The sequence below is a fragment of the Diceros bicornis genome, chromosome 21 (genome assembly GCF_020826845.1).
Source record: "Diceros bicornis minor isolate mBicDic1 chromosome 21, mDicBic1.mat.cur, whole genome shotgun sequence".
NCBI lineage: Eukaryota > Metazoa > Chordata > Mammalia > Perissodactyla > Rhinocerotidae > Diceros > Diceros bicornis.
The window spans coordinates 50,788,253-50,800,671 of NC_080760.1; the positions used below are offsets into that span (position 1 = coordinate 50,788,253).

Below are 12,419 nucleotides of genomic sequence, written 5' to 3' on the forward strand. Positions count from 1 at the left end.
CCATATTCTCTATTTATTTAAATTAACATGGAATCTATATGTTTGATAAGTCAGACAGTTCCAAGCCATAATTAACTGCAATGACAATTACTTGTAATGGCTATGTAGGATTTCATACTTCACAAACATTTTCATGAGCTTTGTTTTTAATTTTCACCCTAACAATAATCCCAGAGGTAAGCATTGTTATTACGTTAAATTTTGAGGAAAAATACTCTCACATTGCTGGATTACTCAGAACTATTTGGTAACAAGTGACATAATTCTAACTTAAACTCTTGGAATCAAAGAGCAATTTGTTGGCCCCAAGACTCCACGCCTTGAACAGACAGGAGTAGACTGATAATGTGTCTCCAGGTTCCGGGAATAAAGGGCATTCTCTTTCCTCCCCTTACCGCCCCTCCTCCTCTTCCTCCTTCTCCTTCACTTCCTCCTCTTTGTCCTCCTGTCTCTCTCCCTCTGACTGTCCTGGCCCAATGGACAGGGGTGAGATGACACCCCGTGGAGAGGTCCTCAATGACAAACTCTCCAGAATCTGATGGAGTGAGAGTATAATATACCAGCTTTCCAGTGGACAGAGGTGAAAAACATAGATCATTGGGGAGACAATTATAGCAAATATTCATTAAGTTATAAAGCTTATATCTTGAGGATCTTCTGGAGTTCTTTGTGGCCAGAGGAATCCTGAAACCATGGGTCACTCACATATGCTTTGAGACATGCTTTAGATGGTTTTTGTTGTTGTTGTTTCTGGAAGTCCCACACCTACTCTTAAAATTGAAAGAATTGTAGAGTAGATGTATGATCAATGGTAACAGAGTCTACGTAGAACTATGCTACGTGATGTTTTGGGGAAAAAACCTTTCGTACTGTTGGCTATGCTATTGAGTATGGCTGTTTAGATCACAGTACTTTTGCATACATTGGTGGTTTTGTTGTGTTCTGGACCATCAATGGAGGCTTCAATACAAAATTAAGATATTGTCTTTGCAGAAAATCTCAGTCAACATTTTTATGGTACCCAAAGAAATGGCTCCGTGATTACAAAAAGCCTGAGTGATCCAAAATCAAATATTTGTAAAAAAGTAAAAAAGTAATAGGTTTGGAAGGAGACAAAATCCTCAACCACAGTCCATCAGATTTCTTTAAAAGCCACAGTTATGTGCCGATGGGTCATGTTTGATTAAAAGGTGAAAGTGTACAAGATTCTGCAGATTCCAGGTACTGTGGAGCTATTCCATATGGACTAATAAAAGGATGAATCTTCTTTAAAATTTGGCTTCTGAGTGATTTGGGATTTTTTTGACAGCCCTTATGGCCACGGATTTTCTGATGATTAGCAAGCGTTTACTTGTTTGACTTGATTATTGTCTCCTATTCATGTGAATGTATTGTTGCCACTGAAACCATGTAGTTACCAATAAAACTATTCACTATTCAAAAAAAACCCAGACAGCTTACATCTAGCAGAGCCCAGATTCCTACTTGGGTATTTCTGACACCAAACATTGCCATACTAAACATTTTACTACTCTACTGATGTCAACCATACTAGCTTATTAACTCTAACAAAGAAAATAAGACCCCAAACAAATCTTTCCTGTGAATATTTCCTGAGTCCCAAAATGCAATCTCTACTCAAAATGGTCCCAGGAGACAAGTTTTATGGGTTATTGTGATTCATGTTGGCAAGTTAAAGTTGGGGCCAGATAGGATTGAAATTAGAATGAAAATGATCAAGCAGGAAATGAAGTAAATATGACAAGAGAAACTTGAATTAATAAAGGACACTGAGTGTGGGTGGTGAACAGTGAAGAGAAAGGACTACAACAAAAGAAGAAGGCCAGGCCCCAAATGCCAGGATCTTGGTGGCATCTTCTTGTTTTGTCTGTGAACAGAGCTGAAGGAGCCCTGTCAGCGTATCTGTTAGCATTGGCTATGTCCTACATAGAGTTCCTTAAGCCAAGTTAGAAATCCTAGGGATATACAATCATTTTTTAAAACAAATGCATTCACATAATCCCTCACTTTTATGAACTTATCAAGTTAACAAGAGGCTTAAGTTAACAAATATCATCAAACTCCTGGTGTATAATAGGTGAATCTTAATGAAAGAAATACTGGATTGAGGTAGAAGCTTCCACACTAACCTCTCACAGTTGGGAAAAGTAAGAGCAGGGATTTTCCCCTTTCTTTGGTTCATTAAAAAGTTGAGCTTCAGGGCCGGCCCCCTGGCTTAGCGGTTAAATGCACGCGCTCCGCTGCTGGCGGCCCGGGTTCGGATCCCGGGTGCACACCCATGCACTGCTTCTCCGGCCATGCTGAGGCCGCGTCCCACATACAGCAACTAGAAGGATGTGCAGCTATGACATACAACTATCTACTGGGGCTTTGCGGGAAAAAATATATAAATAAAATTATAAAAAACAAAAAAGTTGAGCTTCATTCTTACAACTTCTGAGGAGATTCTCAAGCCTTTTCCTTTGTTTTATGTGTTTCTGAGAACACAATGCGTTGGATGTGGCCAGGGTATCTGTCAGAACCAGGACTGTCTTCCATCATGTGTTTCAGGACCGTCACAAATTGAAAGCCGCCTTCTGGGTGGGCTTGGACTTCATCACGTGGGATGGACTTCATAGACACTTCAATATTCCTTTAATATGCTCTTCATTCTGTTGCAATTGTGATGCTGTACGATATCTATCAATATTTGTTTCTGTCCACGCTAGAAATTATGCAATTAATGGTAAGGATTTTGCCTTATACATCTGACACACAGTCAGCACTCAAGACATATTTTGGGTGAATAAAGAGATATCTTCAATGTTGGAAAAGAGAAACGATTTGTGTGTGGAATTGTGAGCCCTGGCAGAGTTCACATTGAGTTTGACTCTGCATCCAAGAGAATGTGTTGGATCAGGCAGGAAACAGGAGGAAAGACAGACAGACAGATAAGAAACAGATAGACGGGAGACAGGCAGCACACTCTCTCGGAGTTTTTGAACAGACATTTAAATGAAGGGACTCTTTAAGAGATGTGGACTGCTGAAGGGAATGGCAGGCGGTGCTGAGGTGCTAGCGAGAGTTGGTTTCATTACCACCCTTAGATCTAAAAGGTCAAAGGGGAGGAACATTGTTACTGGAGGCTGGGTGGGAGCTGCAGCCCTGGAAAGGAGCTGCCCAATAGACTGTAGACATAGAGGGTCAGCCATGGACAGAAATGCTCCACAGCAGGGAAGTGACAGGAAGAACAAGTCCCTCCATCTCTCTCCCCCAATATTCCAATGCCCTGTTGGATATGCCCATTTGAAGAATCTCTATGGACGTCAGCTGGGAAGGGAGCCCAGGTGGTGCCATCCACAGGGCTCAGAAGGCAAAGAAGGGCAAAGCACAGCCTGGGGAGGGAGGGATAAATGGAGAATGATCAGCATATGAGTGTCCTTTCAGGACATTGAGAAAGAGCTCAGTGGAGAAACAGAAGTTGCTTTTACACCTGGGTTTGACCAGAAGGTCAGAGTGGTCCTCAAAGTTCCTATAACTGGCCTATAGCTCTGTTATATTCTGAAGCACTACGCTTAAAATAATTTGAGTTTTTAAAAAGTTGCTATAAGATCATTTTGCACTGGAGATAGAGATCAAATTCAGTAACCAAGTAATCCAAGTTATCCGTTGCACTCCTCTCTCTTTTCAATGTTTTTATTCTTCACCATCGACAAGCTATATGCATAAATTAATTCTTAACACCACTTCAAATATGTTTGGAAGTTAGATAAATATATAATTACTCGATATTCACTCTTCTTCAACCAATATTTATTGAATACTTACTGTATGCCAAGCACTGTTCTTATTTTTTAGAGATACATTATTAAACATATCAGACAAAAACACCTGTCATCAAGGGTGTACATGTTAGTAGGGAAGACAGATACTAAATAAATGATAACATGTGAAACCAAGTGTATCAGCTAATGGCACGTGCTGTAGAGGAAAGAGCAGGAAAGGATGTACGAGCAATTGCAGGGCAGTGTCTCAATTCTCCTAGGGTAGTCTGGGAAAGACCCACTGAGAAAGTGCCTCTTGAGCTCGGAACTGATGGAGGTGAGGAGGTGACTAGCGCATATATCTAGAGGAAGAGAGTGTCAGGCAGAGGGAATAGAAAGTGAAAAAAAATTGTGCAGTGAAAGCATGCCTGGAAACTTCAAGGAAAAATAAAAAGATGCCAGCACAGCTGGAGCAATGTGAGAGGAGGAGAGCATTGAGGTCAGGAGACAAGGGACATAATGGGAGGCTGCAAAGGTCATATGGGGCCTTGGTGACATTGTCCCGGATGGAAACTCTTTGCGGAGCTTGAGTGGTGGTGTTACACGGTCTAGTCTAACTTACACTTTAAAGAGATCCCTCTGGTTGTGCTTTAATTTCTTCCCGGATGCCCTAAAAAGGTTGCAATGATTTTTTTTTTTTTTTTAACCTCGGACACTTCTCATCCCCTAAATGGCTAAGCTTGCCTTTTCACTGAAGCCTCATCCATCTCTAATTTTTTTATATGGTGATTACATGGGCTGTGTGAGGAAAATGAAGCAGAGAATTCCTGTACTGTAATTATATTTTAAAAGCCAAGTAATAGCAGCTACTTTTATTAGCATTAACAATTAGCAGACCTCTTAACTTCAACTGTGATAAAGAAATCTCTGGTAATGATTTTGTACTGGCAGTTTTACATACCTGTCATATTAACACGAATAATAGAATTAATGTCAAAGGGAGTTGATGCAGGCATTCTTTATTAAAAAATACACAGGAGAGCAGAGAAATAATTTGGCAGATAATCATGAAAACACCACCCGTGGTCCTTAGTTCCTTTTATATTCCCAATAATTTTCTTGATTGATTGAAAAAACATTCTTGAGAGTAGAGGTCATGTCTTATGCTTAGAATCACAAAATTTTAAAGTTGAAAAAAATCCTAGAAATTATCTCAGCAGCTAGAAGTTCAGAAGCCTCAGGGGCTAAGCAGGTAATAAAAATGAGTGAAAATGCTGGAAGGGGATATGATAACCTGGAAAACACAACCAAGTCAAAAGAGAGAAGCTATTCATGCCCATGATAAGGTTTTTCAAGAGGAGAGGCAGGCCCAGTATTGGCAGATCCTTTAACTTGTCATGATACTTTTTTAAAAAAAAAATAACTTTCATAAATATTTTGTAAATATTTTACTTTGACAATATTTGATATTTGAATGCTAAGACACACACACACACACACACACACACACACACACTGATAGGACTAAGCAAAACGGATATATTAAAGAGGACTTTGCCCCCTGTGTTATCAATTTGCAACTGATTTAGTCCAGTTGAGAGTAACTGAGTCCTAAAGAAAAGAGATAACTATGAGTTATCCAATGGCATTCCAACAAGTTAGTGGCAAGATTAATTAGATTTTGAGAGTCTCTCTTAACTCTCAGTGAAAGACTACATTTTATGCCAGAAAAAAAAATCTCAAGATTACCCTTAGGTGTTCAAGAAATTTTGTTGAATTATTGTAGCTCAACTTTTTTTTTTTTTCCAGATTTAATGGTCGAGTCCTAGAGAATCTAAATGACTTAACGAGAATGCACAGACAATGAGAAGCAGAGGTAAGTCTAGAATATGGTCTTATACTCTTTCTATTTTCTAATTGCATGTGTTGGTATGCAAGAAAATGATGCCCGAATCTCAAGTGTCCAGGCCTTGGGATGTAAAAGGAACTTCAAGTTCCTTTTATACTGTAGCTCAGGCCCTGAGACCAGGAGACATACGCCATGTCTGCATGCAGGTGAAGTCTTTGACCAAGTGTACCTGTGTATCCACAGGAGGCCCTGGAGATGCTTGAGCTTTCTTACTTCTGGAGAGTTAGTGACTTCATATTAGTAGATAATAGCCTACTATCCTGAGCCCCTGCCTGTGTCCAGCCTTCAACGACTCTAACACTCACCCAAGTTCATTTTTAAAGCCCACTGCCAGACCATTCCATGCTACAGCAAATCCCTCTCATCTTTGAAGTTATCCGTCATAAGACATGTTCATGGATTGGTGAAAATGAAGACACAATTAGAGCTTAAAATGTATGAAAAGAAAGGTACAAGAGAGAAGGATAGAATTTTTTTCTTAAAGGCAAATTGTAAAATGTCTTCACAGTCAAGGTAGCAAGTGGTAAGCAAATGTCTTATGAGCCATAGAATGGGATGGCCAGGCCTCCTTTAAGAGGATGAATCCAAGAGAGATAGGAGTTATGAAACAGAGGAGGACTGGACTGAGGACAAGGCAGTCACTAGGGGATAACTGCAAAATCACGGGGATGACCAGAACTAGAGTAACAGCAATGGGACCAGAAAGGATGGAACTGGATGCAACTCTCAGATTGTTCCCATCCTTCTTGCCTTATCTGGGATCCCTTTACAACATGACCATTCTGCAGTCAACACTTCTTCAGAACCACTTTGATCACAGTTTGGCTCTGATTTCCTCCCCTACATGTTTGTGTCATGAACTTAACCTGCGTTTGCTCCAATGCTGTCTTGTAATGTGTCACTTGTTTTTTTCTTGATTAATGCACGTCCGTGGGGCAACAGCTTGGCCTTCTCTAGGAGGCAGCCCAGAAAGTGAAAGCAGCCTGCTGAAAAGCCTGCTGATCCAAGTTGACATCAAGCTACAGCTGGAAAACAGAGACTATATCTCAAACTTGCCTGAGAAAGTTAGGTGTCCATCTCCCTAAATCAAGGTGACTTAAAACCAGGAGACCATGATTTGCTTTGGGGACATTCCCACACTGGGTAAATCAACTTGGCAATTTTAATTTGTTTTAGAGAAAGACAACTTGCAGTCTGGACACAGTGTGCCTTGGGCCCACAGTCCTCTGTCAGAGTTCCCTTGCTCTCCATCTTTCTTTCCCCTTTACCAGCTATCACTTATTCACTATCTGCACACTCTTACCTCTGTGCTTGGCACAGTGGAAAGCCCATGATATTTAGAAACATACAGACCTGCAGTGGACTGCCAGCTTAACCACTGACTATATGATCTTGGACAATATTTTCAACATTTTATAAAATGTAGAGAATAGTAGACGCATTGCAGGCCTTTTTGGTGAATTAAGTGAGCCCAGGTTGCAGGGTGTCTAGCACTTTGCAATTGTTTTATTGAATTAAATATTATGGTTAATCGTATTTTCCTGTTTTTTCCCCTCACTTTCTCTTGTAGTGTCTCCATTCTCTCTGCATCTCCATTTGGTTTACATACCATCTCTTCCTGTCGGCCTGAGCTCACAAAAATCTTTTCCTCTATTCCTTGTCCTCTTTCTCCTGTGATAGCTCTTTCTGTGCGGTTACTCTGGGCTCTCGCCCTGTCTGTCTTTCCTTCCTGTGTCCTTCTGTTTTCTACTTTTTTCTAACTGCACCGTTCCATGTCTCCCTTTTCGCTCACTATGTCCTTCCTTCTGTCTCCATCTTTTGTTGATCTCTCTCCCTCACTGTTAGTCTTTCAACTGTGTGTGTACCTCTGTGTCATGACTGTCATTGCCATTCCTTGGATATCCATTTGTCCCTTCATATCTGACTCTTTCTCTCCATCCTGTTCTCTCTTGTTAATTTGGTTGTTACTACCTTTCATTGTTTGCCTCTCTTTCTCTATCTTCTGGTGTTTCTCACTTGTCTTCCTTCAAACTTAACCCCTTCCCTTTAAAATGTGCCTATATACTCAATCTACACAATGAAATTGGGATCGTGTTGTTTGGGGAATGATACATGATGCTTTTCTTTGGTTTGTTCTGACCTTGACTTCCCCTTGGATGATCTACAAGCTGTCATTCCATTTGCATAAGTTGAGCCTCTGTTGGTTTGATGCCTGTGCTCCACAACATTGCTTCTCGGCGTGATTTCATATTTTATGCACTATGAATATCATGCCCAGAAGCTCACAATCTTTCATTGCAATGTAGCAGGTGATGCAAATAGAATTTGTTACAAAGGAAAACAAACCCAAAAACAGGTCACTGTTGAATTAATAACAAAGGGTCAAAAGTCTTGTGGGAGAAAGATGAAAACTTATGGGTTTGGAAATAACATTATTTTGTACCATTACTGTGTACCTTCTGGATGGAGGTCACACATTTAATGCATATCAACTCCATTTTGCTCAGAAAGAAGTGCTTTGTCCTGAATTTCACTCAGTGCTGGTAAAGGCATGAGTTGGAATTCACATCCAGGTCTTTACACCTCTGTTCTGAACAGGATGGACTAATCAGGCCATCACTCATACTGCAACAAACGGAGATAAACATACAGAAATATAGATAAATTATAAAATTTAAATGTTTATAATTATTGGATACATGGAAACAGAACTAAATGAACTGAAATTCCAGAGTAGGAAGAGCCCGTCCTAAGTGAGCTAAGACCACGAGCTCTTTTCTTTCCTGGGGGCATGCTCTGATTCTGAGTGTGGACTTACTGGAGGTAGAGGACCTTCTATGGGAAAGACCAACCAGTGGAGGTTCTGATGGCTGCATGTGCTGCCTTGACCAACTGTAGCCAAGGACCCCCACTGAGTTCTGCAGCTGCCCAGCAGGTGGAGGCTGAGCTGGGAACACAGTGTGAAATCACAGAAGACCTAGGAGAAGGGAGTCCTGCCAGAGGGAGGGGTCTGCAATGAGCACATGCGGATCGGACCCTCAAGAACTCTGCCAGGATTTGAACCTGCATGGAGCAGAGGAAAAAAAAGATAAATTAATAATCTCTAAAGTGCAGAATTCTCAGAACTCAAGATAGAGGCAGACCAAGCTCTCACACAAAAGCCCAAAGTGTGGTACTTGAAGAAGGGGCTAGAGATACACTGAGACCACCTAAAACTGTGATTCAATCTTGACCCAACTAAAAACCCAACAACCCCCTAGTCTATCCAGGAAAGAGAGGAAAGTATGACTCTTCTGTGGGGTAAATAACATTAACTTCACCCTATAGGTTTCTTCTATATGCAATGCTAGTCAAAAATTTAAATATATCTGTATGGCATGTGTGGAAGCAGAAAAATGTAACTGATGATTAAGACAAAAAGAAAAAGATAGTAAGGCAGATCCACGTACAATCCACTGAATAGCAGAAAAGGACTTTAAAACAACTATTAAAAATGAGACAATAACAGAAAAATAGTATTTTAAAAGAAAATTGAAATAGATATTCTAGACCCCAAAACTACAATACCTACAACCAAGAACTCGTTGGATGAAAGGACTAAGAAAGATCAATCGAAAAGTTTCAAATGGAGACACAGAAAGAAAAAAAATAACAGGAGGCAAAAAACAGAATTTAAGAGATGTATGGGACACGGTTGAATGCTGTATTGTTTATGTAGAACATGTGTTAGATACATGTGTATTGAACATGTTTTAGACAAAAAATTTGAAGAAATAATGTCCAGAGACATTCAAAAAGTGATGAAAAATATCAGCCCACAAATTCAAGAAGCTTAATAAACTCCATGCTCAAGAAACAAGGAGAAACCTTATCAAGGCACATCCCAATTAAACTGCTCAAATTAAAGATAATGAGAAAAAATCATTAAATCAGCTGGAGGAAAAAACACATCATCTGTATTAGGGCAAGAATGATGCTGATGGCTGACGTTGCAACAGTAACAACAACAGAGATGGAAGGCAGAATAGAATAGATTAGATTAATGTCTTTAAGAGTGAAAAAAAATATCATCCAAGAATTCCAAACCCAGACATTATATTTATCTGACTATATTTATAAAGATTGTCAGCTTAGATTTTTCTTTTCTTTATTTTTTGAAAGATATCCACAAAGGGCAAGAGTTTGTGTCTTCTGTAGCATAAGCTCCAGGTTTGTGTTCATATCAGGGATAGGTCTCTAAGAATATCAAGACTACTCTCCACCCCTTCGTTCGGTCTCTCCCAAGAGAAACAAGTACAAGTGTGGTCTGTCAGACTAAAAGCACTGATCTGGCCACGTTTAGAGTAACCGGGGTGTCAGTAATTCAAAAGGTGATGCATATATGTCTGTATTTTTCTTCTTTCTCTTACATGATTATTCCTTTCCTGCACCTAAGCCTAAAAAATAGTATGTAGCCCCAAAATCTACCTTCTGGGCAGTTGAGTACACATTGCATCTCTCCAGCTTCTTCATTTCTTTCATATCATCAGACAGAGTGCAGAAACTTCCCAGAACATTGGTTTGGTTTTCTGAAGCTTAAGCTACGTGTTCCTGAATCCCTTGCAAGATATTTTCAAAAACAGGGAAAATACAAGGAAGAAAAAATGAGGGAGAAGCGTTGCAATCACATGTGGAGGGATCTAGAAGTTTACTTTTTTTTTCCTATGTAAAAAGACTGGTAGAAATTAGAAGTTAGCCATCAGCTTCAAAGAAATTGGCCCAGCAGAGCATAGAGCTGAGAGCAGGGGGCTGGGCCTTACAGGGGCTGGTAGACACTTCTGTGATTGAAGCTCAAGAAGAATTGAGAAAACAGGTTGATTGCAGGTCTACATGTGTAACTGCAGGTAACAGGGACATTCCAGGTCAAAGCCAGGGAGACTCGCTGCCTCTCTGGTGTCTGCGATTGGGCAAAAGCCACTCAAAAGATTAGATTTATTTATTTATTTTTGGTTTCTAAGGATTTAGTTTGATTGCTTGTTTGTTCATTTTGGGAAAGTGTTCAAGAAAGAATCTATCATTTAAGGATCTCATATTTTATTTATACCTCTTTCTGTAACTTCATTTTAAAATTTCCTTGTAGCAGGGGACCATGGAGTGTCATTAGTCCAAAATGTTACATATCCTCAAGAAAGCTCATTAAAGTCTGTGCAAAATGATGTGGGATTGTTGTCACATCAATAGTGTGGATCTTCAGCAGAGTTTAGTTTCCATGTGTGAAGGATTCTGGACCCAATTTCCAAAGTGTGCGTGTTGTGAGGGTTTTCCCCACACCTCCAAGTAATTCTCTGACACCAGCTGAGTGTTCCATAATTCAACTCAATTCTGACACTATCTACCTGCAGATAGTATCAGATTCCATAGGTTAAGGGTTGAGTCTTACAAAATTGTCCTTTACTTCCGATGCCAATCGCAAACCCAGGTTGTTACCTGTGCTTCTGACCGACAAGCTACAGACTGGAGCTTCCCACGATGCCCTCCTTTGGTTCAACTAATTTGCTAGAGGGACTAACAGAACTCAGGAAACCCCTTTACTCAGTAGATTATTGGTTATTACAAAGGATATTAAAGGATATGAGTCAATAGCCAGATAAAGAGGTATATAGGGTGAGGTCCTGAACAAAGGAACTTCTGGTGGAGTTTGGGGCTCAGCACAGAGACATGTGGATGTGTTCTGGTTCACTAACCTGGAAGCTCTCTGAATCCTGTCCTTTTGGGGTTTTACGGAGGCTTCATCACACAGGCGTGATTCATTAAATCATCATTGGCCATTGGTGATTTAACTCAATATCCAGCCCTTCTCCCTTTTCCAGAGGTCAGTGGATGAAACTGAAAGTTCCAACCCTCTAACACGGTTGGTTCCACCGGCAACCAGCCCCATCCTTAAATGCTTTTCAAAAGTCACCTTATTAACATGACGTTAAGAGACATCTTTGAGCTCTCATCACTTAGGAAATTCCAAGGGTTTTAGGAGCCGTGTGCCAGAAACTGGGACAAAGACCAAATAAGTATTTTTTATTATAAATCACAATATCACAATGTGTTATCCTCCAAATGATAAGCCAGGATGAGAAGATGCAAATATTCACTAAGGGACAGTAGAGATCTAGAATCTGGCAGAGGGAGGGCGCAAGGATGAGATTAGAGTGTCTATGAGCATATGAGGAGGTCAGCGAAGGTCAGGGAGAATCTTGCAAGGAAAGGATTTGTTGGTGATGCCGTGCCGTCTACTCAACATGGTCTCAGCCACCAGCCTAGCTCACAGAGTTAGAGAAGGCTAGAATAGAATAGACAAAATCACTAAAATTACTAATTTTCAACTCAAGTTTCAACGTCAAGCCTCAATCATGTGAGATCATCTGAACTATGTATGAACAATAGGGATTTATTTGGCTTGCACTAGAAAAAGGCCAAATCTTTACTCTCATTTCCTTTTTCCCTAAGTCCCTCAGTTCCTGCTTTGACTTAGAATGGTGAAGAAGCTACATCTGCCATGTGGAAGTAGGCCCCAGCCCTCTTGCTCCATCAGCCTTTTGGAAAAGAGGAGTCAACAACAGGATTCTACATAACATGTCATAAAGGTATAAAAGATTTTAAATATTTTCTAGGCATGTCAGAAGCCCCATCATCCCAGAAGCCCAGCCTTGACCAGTATCTGTGTTTCTCTCCCTCATTTGTGGGGGAAGTCAAGTGGGAACTCTGAGATCATT

At 40.3% G+C, this 12,419-nt stretch overlaps 1 pseudogene; it reads left to right on the forward strand.

Moving 5' to 3' along the window:
- Window positions 1–773: 773 nt before the first annotated feature.
- On the forward strand, window positions 774–1,340 carry LOC131419635 (mitochondrial inner membrane protease subunit 1-like; annotated as a pseudogene).
- The last annotated feature ends 11,079 nt before the right edge of the window (window positions 1,341–12,419 follow it).